Genomic DNA, 18,564 nt, shown 5'->3' with positions numbered 1-18,564 from the left:
ACACCGATTGCAGTAGTATTTCATGTTCTTGCATGTGGGTATGTTCTATATAACTTCCACATGGGGTATGTGGCCTTATTGATTTCAGTGCTCTTGATTCATGCCCAATAATATGATATGTACCCCCATCGCTGAGGATATAGATGCACTTATTTAAACTTAATTTACTATATTTTTTGCATCACCGAAATATATATAAATATTTCATGGTCTCCATATCCATGTAATTAAATTGTTCTATCTACGCATGAAACCAACCACTTTATCACAAGCTTTATTCATGGAATAATAAATTAATAATTACTTTAATGTATATGCATATATCCATTATTTTATTCTCATTTTCTAACCCAACTCTTTTAAGTCTAAACTTTGAGATAGACAAGAGTGGCATTTAGTGTTTTGTTACCCAAGAAGCTATAAGGATTGAAAAAGTTTAAGAGTAATACTTTTTCTTCAAACATGATTAATGAAAATCCTACAATTCATATGAGAATGGAGATTTCGCTTTTAGATACTAAATAATTACCACTAGGTTTGAAGTATTTGACAATTGAGGAGAGTTTATTCAAAGCCCAAATAGGGGTTTCCGGCCAATAAAAGGCACACCATAGAAAAATGACAAGGATTTTGTTAACTTCACCTTTCTTGACCTGGATGAAGTGCTTTAGTTTGTGGAATGGATAACTTATTCTTACATACATATGAATATATGATTAATTTAATGTTCTATTTATCCAATTCTCATATGATAGAACTTTTTGGAGTACATCTTGCAATATGAAACGTATTCTTTTTCTTGATAGCATTTGCCCCATATATATATATATATATATATTGGTAGGGTTAGTTTTTGATATTTGAGCACTATATTTTGTTTTTTCTTTGGGAGTATTTGAGGGACTAAATTGATTTCATTTTGTTTAGGTTAATAACATATCCACCTCATTTGAGTAGTGATAATTTACGGAATGAGAGAGAATTGACGCAAAAGCTAGTAACTTCCAAAAAAAAAAAAAAAAATATAATTTCAGGGATCAAATTCGAGCTTTCTAAAATTAAAGAACTAAAGCACAACTTACTCCAAATTTCAAGAATCAAAAATATAATTTACCCAAAAGTAAATTATAAAATAAAAGCAGAAAATAATAAACCATTCAAGTATAAAAATAAAAAATTAAATAAATAAATAAATAAAGTAACAAGTGACAGTTCGTGTCTAACCCAAGAAATGGTATATGGGCCTAGATCTAGGTGATGAAAATTGGATTGAGCTATTGAGGTAGAGGACTTATTGGATGGGAGATTGGCTAGGCCTTGAGACCAACATGGGGCTTGACTAACCCAAGAAAAGGTTATGGGCCTTGATTTATGTGATGAAAAATGGGTTGACGTGGGGATTTATATGATGGGATATTAGCTTGGGCTTAACTAATCCAAGAAAGCTCTATGGGCCTTGATCTAGGAAATAAAAATTGGGTTGAGAGCTTGAGATAGAGGATTTATAGGCTTGGAAATTGGCAAGGCCCTCCTATATGCTGTCTGACATAAGACAAAACCACAATAAATGGGATTATTAAGGGCTGTTTGGATTTGCTGTTTTCATAATTCATAATTCTGTTTCCATCACTCATAATTCAAAAATGGTGGGACCCATGGCTGATAAGTCCGTTTAGTTTTTGACTTTTTGTTTCCATCACTTAATTCTCTGATTTTTGAGTGATGAGTTATGAAAATTGAAAACTCATTTTAGGTGTTTTCAGTTTCCATAATTCTGTTTTCAGTGGCATTTTCGTAATTAAGACTACATACTAGTCCCACGGTCAGAGTCCAGCCACAACTTTTGACTTTTTTTTTCTTCAATGGGTTTGGTGAGTTTGGTTTCTTCATCTTTTTTTCTTTTTTTTTTCATGCTGGGTCTTGGTCTACTTCATTAAGTTTGTTTTTTTTCTTTTTTTTCTTTTTTTTCACTGGGTTAGGTGAGTTTGGGTACTGGGGGTAGAAGGGAAAAAGAAAAAAAAAAAAAAAAAAAANTTGGCCTTATTTACAGTGTTGTTTGATGTTGAATGCTGTGCCTGCTTGATGGTAAAATATTACTATTTTGTGAATTATATGTTAAGGTATGGTGTGCTCAGATACTCTTTTATCAAGACTTAACCACTAATCATGACACACATATGAGGCATTTATGAAATTTGCTTTTATAATAATATGAAATTACAAAGCAAATTTATGAGGCTCTTCTAATGCTTGTGTAAAGGTTAGTATTGCCTCATATGAGCGTGCACAAGCATTAGATTTACACATATAAACTGAATTTACATATGCTCTACGTGTGCATAAGGCTCTTTTTTTTTTTTTTTTTTTTTTTTATTTAGTGTTATAATTTTCTATGAATCACAATTTGTTTTAAGTATCTGTTCGATAATAATATGTTCTTGAGAACTACTCATATAGCCATGAGTGTCATTTGGCTAGCTCCAAAAATTGAAATTAGCTTTTTTTTTTTTTTTTTTTTTCTTTTCTTGGTATAAAGTTGAGGATGTTTTTGAAAAAAAAAAAATTTAGAGATATATTTTTACAATGTTATCCTTAAGTTTTGCCCCTATTTAAATGTGGGCTATATAGAAGACTGAACGTTTAAATTTCAGTTTGTAAACTAGTGGGAGACTGTAATAGATTTATGAGGCATTTTTTAGGGGGAATTAATGGATGTATTTTTACTGCTATATCCTCAATTGTTTTCAGTTATTAAACGTTGGATTTGAAGGTATTTTAGAAAATTTAATGAGGCATTTTTTTAGGGGCAGTTAATGGACGTATCTGTTCTGCTTTGTCTTCAATAAGAGTCCAAATCTTCTGTCTCATCAAATATGCTCCACTTCATGCTCCACTAATAAAATTTAAACAGGTAGACTCTCTCATTAAATGAGGTAACTCTAACTTTAACTCTCACGTTACTGAAACGTTAACGTTAAAATCCCTTTCTTTTTTTTTTCTTTTTTTTCTTACACAGCTTTTTTGGACTCCTCTGTTTCCGACTTTTGATTTCTTTCTTTTCTCTTCTCCATGTGGTTTGAGTCAACAAGAACTTTTGGCTGAGTTTTGTCTCTTGCTGCAGCCTTTGTTTTGATTTGGACTCTTCCCCTCTATTGTCGCATTATATTACTCTCTCAAAGTGTTTCCAGCTTTTGCTTTTATTTTTGTATGGCACAGAGGCTCCTTTTGTTTCAACTTTTGAGAGACTACTGCTGGAAACAAGCAACCTTCAAGGCTTTCAAGGTTTTTTTTTTTTTTTTCTCTTCTATATGTGGTTGACGTCTCAAGTGTTCATCTTCATCCTCACTTCGCCCGGTTACAGACACATCCTTACTTCATCTTCAAGTGTTCATCTGCTTCTATTGGTTTCTACAAAGTGACTTGTCTATTGTGATAATGGTGTTTGATTTTTGTTCCATTATGAAACATGTGGAAAGAAAAACGTTTTTGGACGATCTAAAGGTTGTAGTCATTAAATAATTGGGGTTGCTGGATTTTGTATTTTACATGTTTGTTGAAATTCTTAAATGAGTGATTAGGACGGGAAGCTACTCCATAGAAGCTCTCTTATATATATCTTATTGCAGAGATTACAATTTGATTTGAATATATAGATAACATTTTATTTAAATTCCAGATTTCATTATTTTATCAAACTCTATTTGATAAGTACTGACTGGATTAATGGATATCTGCTGAGAATGCTTGGACTGATATGTTTTGGTTTTGTGTTTCAATTGAGATAAGGTCAGAGATGTCTCAAATGGATTTTTTTTTTTTTTTTTTTTTTTTGAGATGAAACCGTACCTATTCTGCAGGAACAAAAGTCAGCAAAGCAAATTGAACTTGCTGGAGAAGCTTGTCTGAAAGAGAAGAATTGAGTTCATCTTTTCCTCTTTAATTATGTACAAAAGCTCAGCAACATTTATGAAGTAATGTACAATAGTCAAGCCACATAAATGAATAAGTGATGTTAAACTTGTGGGACACGTTGGAAGGAAGAAAGAAAAGAAACAAGCAAAAGGCAAGGGTCATTCGGCCAAGGGAGAGCTAAAGAAAAGAAATTGGTTGAAGCAAAGTCAAGATAAGTTGGCTTGCATATATTTTGACTTGATGTGAAGAGTGTGAAAGGGAGAAAAAAAGGAAAAATAAGAAATAAAAAGAGAGCCATTCGGCCATTTGAAGGGGTGAAGAGTGAAAGAGTGAAGTCCCAAACTTTGCTTCTCAAGGCTAACTGTGCTGTCAGTTGTGTTGCTTGGCTAGCCACTGTGATTGGCCTTTGCTTGGAGCTATCAAGAAGAGGCTAATCCATAGGCAGGAGTAACTTTGTCAAGTGAAGCTAGTTACATTGTACTGTCATGTTAGGCTAATAGGATCTCATATATAAATTTAAAATCCACAGAATTTTCTCTATATGGATTATGACTTTCAATTGACTCTAGAGTCAAGAACTTTGTCACTACAATTAAATAGGACTCCATGAACAAAATTAGGCAAGTGCCACAAATACAAAATTCAAGGAAGATAATTTTTAAAGCAAGTAGAAGTTTTAGGCCTACAAACAAACAAAAAACGATGCTCCTCCCCAAATACAAAAGTTCAAGAAGCCTTTTGCTAACAAGATCTAACTAAAAGACACATTTGGAAAACCATAGTAAAAGATAAAAAATTTGCAAAATTAAGTTAATATCTCAATGCATGATCTCTATGGACTTGGATCGTGGTTGATAAATTCCTACAAGCAATCACACTTCTATCTTCAATTCTATCTTGTTATTCAACATCTTCATAATTTCATTGATTTCCCACCTTGGGTAATTGTGCCTACATATCAATGTATAACAATTAGAAATCAAACAACACTGTAAATAAGGCCAATTCATACAATAAGTAGTAAATTACCTCAACAGCCCTTGTTAGTCCCTACTTGATGCATCATCAAGCGTGTTTTGTGTGGCTGCATCAGAAAATGCAGTAACAATTAGGACAACTATCAAACATTCCAAACAATAGAATCACGGTTACACAGCCAACACCTCACCAATGGACTGGACGTGCAAAGGAGATATATGTGTTAATAGGAAAAGAGACCCACCACTGTTGAGAAATTTGACAAAATATAACATACCCTCGTCAAGTTGATCTCTTGTTATGCAAAAATCCCAAAAACAGCATTACCAATAGACAATGTCTAAAAGATATGTAGAAAAAAAATTGGATCAAAACACTCACCACCATTGTAGTGGCCATTAATCTAATGAAGAGGAAATAAGGACAGTCAACATGGGAGAGAATGGGGAAATTTTGGTCAAAAGTGAAGATCTTTTTTTTTTTTTTTTTCTTTTAGAGGAAAATTGAAGAATTAGGAGACTGCACTATTCATTGAATTTGTGTTTATGTCTGGGAGAGTGGGCTCCTTTTTTATAGGCATTTTTGTTTTTGGGAGTTAAGATAGTAATTAACAGTTATCTTAAATTGAACATGCTAAATAATTGGTAGTTTTTTATTTGAAAAACTAAAATTTAGGACACGTGTGAGTGAAATTTTACATTGAATAATAATGAAAAGAGTGACTATTTAATATAACAGAGTTGGGTCCAAACTTATAAGCTCAAGTTTTTGGGTTATGTAGTGTCCCTATATATTCTATTAACTTCTCAATTGAAGACCTTCCAAGGTATTTTCTCCCTTATAAGTGGTGTTAAAGCTCTTGGTGGTGTGTGGCAAGGTGTCAAGGTTCCTTTTAGTAGTTGGAGCAAGGACTAAGTGTGTGTACTTGAAACCCACACAAGTGTACGGTGTGTAAGACAAGCACATAAAAGCCCATATAGAGATGATCCTATAAATAGGCCTAACAAAAGAGTATTGCCAATTGTAAATGATTTGTTGTGGCACGAGGTTTTGATGGACATGGACATGTGGGCCAATTCCTATGGAAAAGCGTACAAAATTGACTCCTGGTTCCTATGAATGGAGTGCAAAAAGCCCATTTATGACACATTAGTGAAAGATAAAGCCCATAGGTAAGTGGCACTTGTAGGGCTTGTTTGTGATTCACATAGTAATCCAAAGTCCTCCGAGAACCAATAACTCACATGAGAGAGAGAGAGAGAGAGAGAGAGGTGTAAACGTTCGAGCGAAATCTCATGTTAAATAAGAATGAAAAGAGTAAAAAATTAATATTATATAGTTGGGCCAAACTCATAATCTTAAACTTTTGAGTTAAGTGGTGTCCCAAACACATATTATTGTTATGTGAGTTATTTTATTTTATTTTTAAAGAACTTCATAAAATGGATTTTAATTTTATAGTGATAGAGATGCCTCAACTCCTAAGTGCAGCTTTTGTAGAACTATAATTGAGGATAGATATTGTAATGACTTTTTTGAAAATACATGGTGCATGATATTGCTTCTAAAACTTCAGAAAATAATTTGATATATACCAAAAATCAATGCATAGGAATCGCCATGCAACTACTCATTACTACTATTATTATTAGGACGGCAATGCCCTAGTAACAGTGAATGATTTAGGTGGTTAGGGCACAACAAACAATAAGATTTATGGAGTCTTGCAAACAACTCTTGCACCCTGACAGAAAGCATAGGTGCCAAGCTGCCAGCTGTGGTAGCTAAAGACATATCATTCTTGTGTGCTTAAACCCAGTAAGTGCGGGGCTGTGGTAGCTAAAGACATCATTCTTGTGTGCTTAAACCCAGTAACAGTGGGTTTGGATAGCAATTAATCCAGAGTTTGCGTTTTCAAAGCGCGTTTTCTCCTTCTTTTTTTTTTTTTTTTTTTTTTTTTTTTTTTTTTTTTTTTTTTTTTTTTTTTTNTTTACTAAAAGTAACAAAATAGCATGTTAGCTATAATTGAGATTGTTCATTAGACACGTGTGAGTGAAATTTTACATTGAATAATAATGAAAGAGTGACTATTTAATATAACAAGTTGGGTCAAACTATAAGCTCAAGTTTTTGGGTTATGTAGTGTTCCCTATATATTCTATTAACCTCTCAATTGAAGACTCCCCAAGGTATTTTCTCCCTTATAAGTGGTGTTAAAGCTCTTGGTGGTGGGTGGCAAGGGTCAAGGTTCCTTTTGTAGTTGAGCAAGGACTAGTGTGTGTTCTTGGAACCCACACAAGTGTACTGGTAAGACAAGCACATAAAAGCCCATATAGAGATGATCTATAAAAGGCCTAACAAAGAGTATTGCCAATTGTGTAGATATGTTTGGCACGAGGTTTTGATGGACATGGACTGTGGGCCAATTCTATGGAAAAGGTACAAATTGACTCTGGGTCCTATGAATGGAGTGCAAAAGCCCATTTATGACACATTAGTGAAGATAAAGCCCATAGGTAAGGGCCTTGTAGGGCTTGTTTGGATTCACATAGTAATCCAAAGTCCTCCGAGACCAATGACTCACATGAAGAGAGAGAGAGAGAGAGAGGTGTAAACGTTCGAGGAAATCTCATGTTAAATAAGAATGAAAAGAGTAAATTAATATTATATAGTTGGGCCAAACTCATAATCCTAAACTTTTGAGTTAAGTGGTGTCCCAAACACATATTATTGTTATGTGAGTTATTTTTTTATTTTATTTTTAAAGAACTTCATAAAATGGATTTTAATTTTATAGTGATAGAGATGCCTCAACTCCTTAGTGCAGCTTTTGTAGAACTATAATTGAGGATAATATTGTAATGACTTTTTTGAAAATACATGGTGCATGATATTGCTTCTAAAACTTCAGAAAATAATTTGATATATACCAAAATCAATGCATAGGAATTGCCATCAACTACTCATTACTACTATTATTATTAGGAGGCATGCCCTAGTAACAGTGAATGATTTAGGTGGTTAGGGCACAACAAACAATAAGATTATGGAGTCTTGCAAACAACTCTTGCACCCTGACAGAAAGCATAGAAGTGCGCTGTGGTAGCAAAGCTTCTTTGCCAGCTGTGGTAGCTAAAGACATATCATTCTTGTGTGCTTAAATCCCACTAACAAATTACAAATTTGACTTCTTGTGCTATACACTAATGGGTTGCAGTATTCATAAGGAGCAAGTAGGCCCTCTAGCAGTTGTTAAATAGCTGTTCCTCCACAAACCTCATTTACATATACATGATTTTTACTTCACCCAAATTTAAGGACCTGCCCCAATGTGAAGGACCATTAGGTAGATTTGTCAGAGGCCATAATTAGGCAAAATTGGTGCAATTAAGTAGGGTCATTCTCATCTCAGTATCCATGTGCCCCAATACTCTCCAATTTTCAACTTGGGCTTTTCATACTATTAACTCTCTCTCCCACATGTGAAATATAAAAAGCAGAACTATACAATTTCAGCCTCTACAGTATCTGGATGCCTTTGAAGTAACCTAACTTTGCTTGGTCAAAATGGTTAATATTTCTTGTCTAACATGCTCTTATAGTAGGAAAGATAAAAGCATTAATTGTGACGATGATCTGGACCTGGCTATATGACCATCACTAGTTTTTTTTTTTTTTTTTCAAATCTTTTGTTTGGTTTTGCTAAGCAACTTATTTTGGTTTTTTTGGGGGGGGGGGGGGGGGTGGGGTGTTGTTGAAGTGGTCTATACATTTTGGTACATTGTTGGTATAGGACTAAAGTTATACCCTCAACATCAAGAAAATTCTCTCGTTGAGCCACATTGTGCACAACAGAAGCCTTCAGCTTCAGATAAAAATAGGCTGAGTTCTAACACTTTTGGGTGAATTGTCTTTTTGTTTTCCCAATTCAATTTTATTTATTATTATTATTATTATTATTTTTTCATTTTAGCCTTCAAACTTTAACATCCATGTTAAATTGGTCCTTTGGTTAATTGCCATTTATGAAACTGTCTATAGTTATACATATAAGATGGCATTGTTTTACTGGATTTAATGACAATAGTAATTGACCCGTATGAAAATTAATTACTAACTCAATATGTTTTGAAAAAAGTTGTATATGTAACATTACTTGTTTAAGAGATCCATGTGTGTATCTCAGGCTGTCTTAGTTGGAGACAACGGAGGAAGCCTCACACTACACATCAACACGAGTGAACAATAGTCACGGGATAAATGGGACTGGCCTTAGAAAAACTCAATTGTCCTGCATGTTTTGAAATGCTATTGAAATGTTTGAGTGAGCCTATATTGGACTCGATCAGCACCAGGAAAAAGAGTTCAAATGCCAGTCATTTTCCTTTTCAGACTCCATGTAGTCCTCTCTCGGCAACTATTGTAATAAAGGCAGTTGTATTGGTATTGCTAATTTGGTACAACCTATAAAAGTGTTTGATATTCTTTATGTTGTTGGATTTATGTTGCTGTCTTTATGCATGTAAAATATACACCTCTATTCATCGCTGTTTCATCATGTATTTGGAACCAAATTTCTCACCAAAGAAACCCTTTAAACTTATCATTGATCTTTATATTAAGTATAAATTTTGAAAATCTAACTATTGAATTGCATGTTCTTATTATATTTTTCATGTTTGTAAAATTTCAAGAATATTAAAAATCAATTGCTATATTATCAAACAAATGTTAAAATTTCAAGTTTTTATAATCTAAAATTGTATATAAAAAATAAGTTTATTGATCAAATAATAAGTAATATTAGATTCGAATAAAATTTGATGTGCACGTTAAGAACATAAAGATTATGAAATTTAACGATTAAATTTTTAAAATTCATTAAAAAGAAAAAAAAAAACAAATAAAAAGATATATGAAAATTTTAAAGAGTTTAACTTTATTTTTGTATTTGATCAAAAACTATTTGAATTTCAGCAGGATTTATTTTGTGTGCAGTGATTGGTGATGTCTTTCAAATGGTTTTCTAAGAAGAAAACAACTGAAAGTCTAAGAGCATCCGCATCAATAGATCTAAAATTTTTTTAAATTTGCACATCTAAAACCTACTTTTTTTATTTTACATTCTCATTTTTACAAAACACCAACATCAGTTTTTCTATTATACAAATTTATTCAAATAAAATATTCATCTTCACCCACCATCAACGATCAATCCACACCCATCATCAACCCACCCAGCCACCATCATCAACCCACCATCATTAACCACCATCATCAAGCACCATCACCCCAAAACCCATTAATCAAACAGAAAATCCAAAACTGATCAAACAAAAAATTAAAACGAATCAAAGGTGAGTGAGATCGTATCGATGAGGCTGGACTAATCGGCGAGGTTGATTAGTGAGGCTGGACTGATTGGCGAGGATGATCAGTGAGGTTGATCGGTGACGTTGTACTGATCGGTGTCAGTGAGGCTGGACTGATCGTGTTGGTGAGGCCGGACTAAGGGACCAAAGATAAAAGAGAGAGAGGTGGGAGTGAGAAGCTAAAAATGAGAAAGCGAGGTGAAGGAGAGAGAAAAAAATGTAAAATAATAAATACAAGAGTTACAGGAATTGTGCATATATACACATTTACTGTGGCACTTGTGCATAAATGCACAATTTTACACCCATTAAGGTGGGTGTTTTTTTTTTTTTAATCAAAATGTGTAATATAGAATGTTTTTTCTATTATGCAAGACTTTGCATCCACTAATGTGAATGCTGGCTTCAATTTGAAATTTCCTAGGTCTAGGTGTGAAAACCCTCTCTTTACTGTCAAATCACACTTTAATTGACTTGACGTGTGTTGCATACTTACAAGTGTTACGTATGAAACTCCATAATTTTGAACATTGCAATCCTGCAAAAATGTAATTAAATAAATACAATAATTTCCTTCAAATCAGGTTGAAGTAATTTCCTCTAACTTATTATATAGTGATTTATAATACTATATATATGTATTAGTTAAACAAGTCATATAATTCATTAAAAAATTATATAACTAAACCTACATATTAATGGTCATTTTAATGGCCACAAATTAGGTTGGAAGAAAATTCTTCCACATCAGATTGGAGGTAAAAATTTTCAAATTTTCAAAATAAATAAGTTTACGTTTAGGTTAGCAGAATAATAGTGAATATATGCAGTAGAAAAGTGCATGGCGCAAGGGTTCTCAAAAAATTGTAAATAGTTTGAGAAATGTAAAGAAGAAGTAATTAATAAAAGGTAAATTTTAACTATTGTTTGATTTTCACACTTTGAAGTAAGTAATGTTTAATTTCCTAATTTGTAAATGTTCAAAAAAGAGGTAATTTCCTTCTTCTTCTTCTTTTTTTTTTTTTTAATTTTTGAGAATACAATTTTACTCTAGCATAATTTAAGTGTATATTTGTGTGAAATTCCTTTATAGAGACTTGAACTCTGGTTTTTGCCTCGACCCCTACCCCATAAGAATTTTGTACTTGTGAAATAACCATTACACCAAGAGTACATGATACTTAAAAAAAAATCCCCCCCCCCCCCCCCCCCCCTTGGAGATAAGAAGAGAATGTGCATGATGATTGATAAGCTATTAATTAAAGAACCATATATATCAATGACCCTTGCCTTTCAATGACCATCTCTTCCCTTGTCTCTCTCTGGGGCCAGCCAAACTCCGCAAGATTAAAGCACTGTGGCTTTATAAAGACCTTTAAATCCAATCCTATTTGGCCTTCCCAAATCCATAACAGCTTTGTAGGTCACACTCACACACAGACACAACCTTGGAGCTGGATCAAACTCGCAATTATTATTGTGCAAAAGTTGTGCCGGTTGTTACCTTGCCCATCACTCCTATTATTTCATTCAAGAGAGACCAAAAATTATGCATAAATGTCCTGTTTCATTCATGTATCTAATTACACCTATTACACTAAAGATATCAAATTTTGTTGATTTTGGACCATTAGTCACTGTCCATTACTGCTACCATGTGCTCTTGCAGAGTAGGTGATACCCCTCTCTTTCCAGATTGGAGTTAGGTATTTGCTGTGCACCTTAATCTTTGGCCTAATTTTAAAGAAAAAAAATTTCTACTTAGATTTTGGTTTTTGGGATTAATAGGCATGGTAACTAAGATTCATAAATCTTGGGTACAACTTCAGTCTAGTGTTCAAGTGTGTTGAACAGGCACAAAAGCTACGTGTGGCCTTTTTTTTTCTTGTTGTACATCTTAATCCTTGACCAATAATGCAAGGACAAAACATTTTTTACAACTCTTCACATGATATGTTGTAATTGGAGTAACATCACTTTTACTAAGACCCATCATTGATACAAATTTTATTATGCACCAATTACAACGTGCTAACTACATCAACAGTTATTAAAAGATGTTGTAAAAAATTTCTTACACACAGTATGTATTCATAAATTGAAATTGTGGGTTAAACTCAAGTTATTGAAACATGTAACACTGTGTGTGATAACCACTCCCAAGAATTTTGTGTAAAAGCGACATGTAATGTTTTTAGATAACGTGTCATATCCATGTTGCATGCATTGAACATAAACCAAATCAATAAATCAGTTAATCTAAGATTTAGATTGAGCACTAAGGCTAGTTTACTAGCTTTACTATGTATGACACATTATAATTCATCGCCTATCTTTATCATGGGCAGAATAATTGCCATTGATTTCTCGCCAACTACTACTAATCTGATATTTTATTTTCAAGAATAATTGTTTTTTTACCTATTAATAATGTAAGAATTTTGCTAATGTATGCTTTAAGGGCACACAATAATTAATCATTTTTGAAAATATTTTCTCGAAAATTGAAAAAGTATTGACAATTTTTTCAATTTCCGAGAAAATGTTTCAAAAAATGGATTGGTTAATATGTGCCCTAACCATACCCATAATGTAAATGTCAATGAAAAGAACCTCAATTATAAACATGTTTTGGTGCCTACTGTTCTACCTATAAAAAAGAATTTTCGGATAGAGATTTGATACGGTATTTGTACCAAGTTGCCAATTACAACTTCATACAAGGAATTTTCTAGGCTCCTACTTTGACTTCTACATCATGCAAAACATTCGTCTACTGTTTTGCTACAGAATAAGTGGAAAAATTAGTTAAAAGCCAACTAAAATCGAAATTTGAACTTTGCCACCTTGGAGATTAAGTTGAAAACTCATTGTTGTTTCATTGAAATTAAGTCATCTTGTGTTTTTGATGCAATAGAGTAATGAGAAATTCAATTTAGATAAAGTATTACCTATTGTGTTAGAATAATAGATAAATTATTAAAATTCATCCTTCTCAGTTAATTAATTAATTTTTTTTTTTTTTGCATTGAACCTTACACATGGGGATTGTTGAAATAATGTTCAAATGGTTAAAATTTATTCTTTCCTTTAATTCATAACTTTTGGAACAAGTAATAGTTTATCACGTTAAGTTAAGCATAGGTCAATCCTACTTGAATTTGTAAAGTTAGAGACTCAAATTAGGTAATTAGGCAACATGAGATTCAGATATGGAACTCTATTGGAATGATATTAGATTTAGAAAGGTGAAGTCAACCTACCAATTTTCATGTTGGAGATTTGTTCAAATTGATGTTCAATTGTCATTATATTAAGTTGGAGGAAAAGACACTAAGAACTTTGTAGCCTCATGACATTGTCTGATTGAGGAATCTAGATTCGAATCCCCTTTTACTCAATTTGTTGTAAGCAAAAAAAATGTTGGTAAAAGAGACTAAAGAGCAATTTCCACGTACCCCAACATGAAACTAATATGAAACTTCTATCATATGTGATGGAAAAAAGAAATATTTAGTGATTTACCATCAACCTTCTCAAAGTAGTTTTCCCTATAATCTTGGGAAATTTTTGGCTCGAATACCTGCAGTTTTGAATAGATTGCAAATTTTAACCTAATAATTAAGAGAGAGAGAGAGAGAGAGAGAGAGAGAGACCTGGAGTACTGTAGAAACTTCGTTGTAAAAGCACTGCCGTATGGACAACAAAAGCCGTATTCAAGCCGCAGAAACAAAGAAACATCCATGATTTTGCAAATCAGAATCCCAAATTTGAAGTTTGAAATCTCAATTAAGGGAAACTTACAAAACGGACACCCTCTCCTATGACTTTTTCTTTTTTTGAGGGAAACCCTCATGTGACTTTATTATAACTTATTAAAACGTTTACACCTTCACATCACATCAATGTTTTTCTTTTGGTTTTTTAATCAAAACCTTCACGTCAATGTATTAGTCTATTATTAGAGTCCAAAAAATTGAATTAAGGTGTAAATGGATTGGCTAACAATTCAATTGAAAAAGAATTGAAGTGACTGAACATTCCTTTTATAAAAATAATAACAGAAGCAATTGGTTATGATTACATACCAATTGGTAAAACAAACAATGTTTTGTAGTGTAGAGGGTCTAATCACTTCTCTCAAAGTCGTTGTTCTTTCTTTTCCAATAATTAAGGCATTGTCCTCAATTAACCCTGGCCGCTCATTACGTCTTAAATTCTAAGCCAAGCCAACTAGCCAAGGGTCCCCATTTAGGACACAATTAATTCCACACCTAGTAAGATTTCAGGTCGTGATTAGTATGTTTTAAAAGTAATGTAAGTTTTTCAGAAAGTTTTCGTTTATTGTACTTTTTCAATTGAAGAAAAATATTTCACATAATGTTCATACTTTTACTTCAGATGTTTATGATTTATGCGTGATACGAAAATATGTAAACATAACGTGAAAGAATGTAAACAATGTTAGACTTGAAGCAATCAAACGATTCAAACCTGTTACATGATGCCAAAGCTCACGAGCTTGGCTAAATGCACACCTAAGTTTTGTTACCAGTTTTCATTTCCAATGTTTACTTATATTATATTATTATTTACCTAAAACATTTGGGAAAAAAGAAAGTAGTATTATACTTTGTAAGGTGAAAGCTGATATAACATCGGTGTCACATTTATGTTTGAATCATTGTCCATAGAATGCTATTATTGGATGGTAGGTTGTCTGTTGGGTCTTGTTGCATTATCATTTATCATTTGAAGGGTTTAACTAGCTAGAGGAGTATTTGTTAAATGATTGAGGTAGATTGTTCTCCCTTCAAAGTTTTAAATGATCTAATTCAGCTAAATAAAGTTTTAAATGATTTAGGTAGATGAGCTTTCTACATTGTTCCATTTTTTTGGGGGGCTAGTACATGGTGTGCCATTGATTACACAACTTAACATTTTGTACTTTCAACCTTAAAATGATTTATTTTAGATTACTTTTGTTCAATGTTACATTCTTCATTTTTATTATTATAAGATTTTAAAGGATCTAACGACTAGGTTTCAAGCCTCTAGGCTAAGAACTTTTAACTCAAAAGTATAAAATACTTTCCTTTGGAAGAATCAGGATTCGAAATCTCATTTTCTATTGTTGTAATTATTGAATTTGAAAAAAAAAAATGTATTAGATAGTCTTCTTATTGGAAAGAGGCAGAGATACCAACCAAGGTACGAAGCTCGGTGGTAACATTCTACAAATTTTATTTCTCTTCTGTATTCTAACAAGAATAAAGATAGCACTAAGCACACACAACAAACCAATATATTGTGTTTCAAAGAAGAATATTGGTCTCACGGCCTTTGGTTTTATGGCAGAAAGCTTGGCAGCCTTGAATTTCTGATAAGTGATAATGGATGGTTCACGTGCGAGCATTTGGGTCCTTCCAATTTGATGTTGGAATTGTTCATAACTTAAATTTTTTTTTTTTTTTTTAGAATTCTAAGTATTTTTAACACACACACAGGGAGAAATCTTGGCAGCCTTGAATTTTTGATGAGTGATAATGGATGGTTGACGTGCAAGCATTTGGGTCCTTCCAATTTGATGTTGGAATTGTTCATAACTTAACCTTTTATATATTTATTTAGAATACTAAGTATTTTTAACATACACACGGGAAGATGAGAGAAAATCTTAAAGAAACTGATAGTAGTGTATATCTAAAAGGACCCCATTCATAACTTAACTAGGTGAAAGTATTTCATGAAATCATTTTATGGAGCATCCTTTTTTTTTCATATTTAGTGTAACGTATATATTGTGAGAGGACGTTGTGTTATAAGATAATTTAATCTTAACTAGAAGTTTAACAAGCATTTATTCAATTGCTAAAATATTGGTTGTTTAAAGGTGGAATGTCTTCATTTTGAGTGACACCAAAATTAATTCTTTCTTCTTCACTGGTATGAACAAATGCAATTAATTGAAATCACATGTTGTTCAAGGTAAGAGCCACTAGGAGGGGAAAAGTTTCTGAATTGAGAGGAAGCTAAGCTGGATGTTAGCTTGTGAAAGTGTCAACCCAATTTAAAAGGTCAAAAATACATTTATTGGGCTTGAACATGGGTACTTTAAATGCCAATGTAGACTATTTGTAGTGTATGAATGCCTTTTGATTTTGGTTGATACAATAATGTTGATATTGGATTTTTTTTTAATACACATGTCACATATTTATTGGATTGTAACATCAAAAATATATAGTTGCAGATGTGGTAATAATGATAGTACTCGGTGAATAAGAAGATAAGGATATAATATAACCTGCAATTCTCAATCTGGTCAACCAAATTATGTATTGGACTTACCACAAGAAAAAAGAAGATACAATAACAGAGTGCAAAAAATTGTCATACCACCCTATATAATGTGACCTTATCCCTAAAGATGAGAAAATTGTAGGTGTAAGGTGTTATGTCCTTGTATGAGTACCTGCTCACACACAGGACTTAGCTCCTATGATGCATTTAGGGACACATATGGCCAAATTCCAATGGGTTCCACCCAAAATATATATATATATATATATCTGTTCCATCCATTAATTTTCTTTAAATTTTTATAGGATAGTTTTCTTTAAATTAATAAATGTAAAAGAAGAACAACTTACTTATTGCTTATAACCATATTCTTCAAGATATGAGAATCTGCAGCCTAGAAAAGTCACCCAAATTTGCTTTGCATTCCATTACTTTCTGTTTCATTTGTAACCTTTACAGAAAGCAACTTTAGGTCTTTCCATAAAAATAAAAAACCAATTTTGCACTTATACATAATTGGTAACTCAGTGATATAGTATGGTCTTTTTTATTAGAAGACTTAGAATTTGAATCTCGTGTTTTCTATTGTTGTAACTATTGAAATTTGTTAAATTAAAAAAGAAAAAAAAAAGTCTTTTATCAGATAGAAGACACATATCTTCATATGTCACGAATGTATAATGACTAATGTGAGTAGCTTTGGAAGTATCACAAAATACCTAAATATTTTAATCTCTAAGTATAAATTTGGGGATTCAACCCAAAACTAATGGTTTGTTAATCTATTGATAATGATCAGAGATAGGTACTAAACTAATGGCTTTAGAAGTATCTCAATAGTCTTGTAGGTGTAGCATAGATTGGTTTCCTTTATTAGGAAATCCAAGGTTTGAATCCTAATGCTCTTAAATAGATATTTCTTAGTAAGTTTCATCAGGTTAAAGAGATAAATATTAAGATATATGAATCACACTAGATCACTTCAAAGTGTAGGGTATTTTTTCCCAATAAACTTATAAAATAACCTTTAATCTTGTAAATTTTATGCTCACTAGAGTTGAACCCAAGACCTTTACCTTTGAAAGGAGGAAAAGTACCCAGCTGACTTAAATGATATGTCTTCTCACCCAAAATAACAATAACAATAACAATAACAACCTTGGATGTTATGGAAAATCGAAATCTTAGAGGATGGCATATTTATATGAGAGTCTTCCTGTAAGATGGAGGTTATGAATTTAAATCTTTTAACTTTTTTTCATAGAATCTCACTAATACATTTAAAAAATAAAAAATATAAAAAGTATTATGTGCTTTAAATTGATTGAGGCAAAAGCTTTTTCTGTAATTTTTTTTTTCTTTTATACAAGATAGAATTTTCACTCTAGTCTATGTTAAGTGTAAATGTATATGAAGCTCTCTCCTGAAGACTTAAACCCCGGCCCTTGCCTCCCACATCTTACAAGCACTTATACTTATAAAGTGACCATCACACTAAGAGTGTGCGATGAAGTAATTTTTGTTCACTTACAAGCAACCATAAATCTAGTATCCATTTAATGAAGTAAATAATATTACTTTAATACCACTACACACTTTTAATACGATAGTCACTCCATAAGTATAAGTAGGGTTATTTAAGGACCCGCCTGACCCGTTGCTGCTGACCGAACTTGACCCGCCGCTGACCAAACCAACTTCTCTGGTGGTCAAAGATGGATTTCATTCTCTAAAAATTGAGATCGACGGGTCAGATATCAGATCTCCTCCTCTTAAATCTGATAAACTTGACCTGATCGATCCATTTATTTTTCCAGTGAGAAGTTGCAAAAATCCGGCGACTTTGTGATTTTTTTTTTTTTTGGGAAGATCTAGGCTAGATTCGACGAGATTTTGCCAGATCTAGCTGAGATCTTGTAGAAAATGGTTGAAATCTCGCTGGATCAGGCTAGATCTGGCCAAATTTTAGTTGTTTTTCAAAAATTTCTCACCTGATTTT

At 32.6% G+C, this 18,564-nt stretch overlaps 1 long non-coding RNA gene across 1 annotated transcript; it reads right to left on the bottom strand.

The window, feature by feature from the left end:
• Positions 1–9,989: 9,989 nt before the first annotated feature.
• Positions 9,990–14,329, bottom strand: LOC136067475 (uncharacterized). The gene is made up of 4 exons (XR_010628950.1): positions 13,919–14,329; positions 13,788–13,845; positions 10,759–10,800; positions 9,990–10,398 (listed from the first exon to the last, which is right to left on the bottom strand). It is a non-coding gene; the product is annotated as an uncharacterized LOC136067475 (long non-coding RNA).
• Positions 14,330–18,564: the final 4,235 nt, after the last annotated feature.

Source organism: Quercus suber, unplaced genomic scaffold (genome assembly GCF_002906115.3).
Source record: "Quercus suber isolate HL8 unplaced genomic scaffold, Cork oak 2.0 scaffold_6, whole genome shotgun sequence".
NCBI classification, from domain to species: domain Eukaryota; kingdom Viridiplantae; phylum Streptophyta; class Magnoliopsida; order Fagales; family Fagaceae; genus Quercus; species Quercus suber.
Note: the sequence above shows the minus strand (reverse complement) of the source record. Positions and strands in the feature narration are given on the sequence as shown.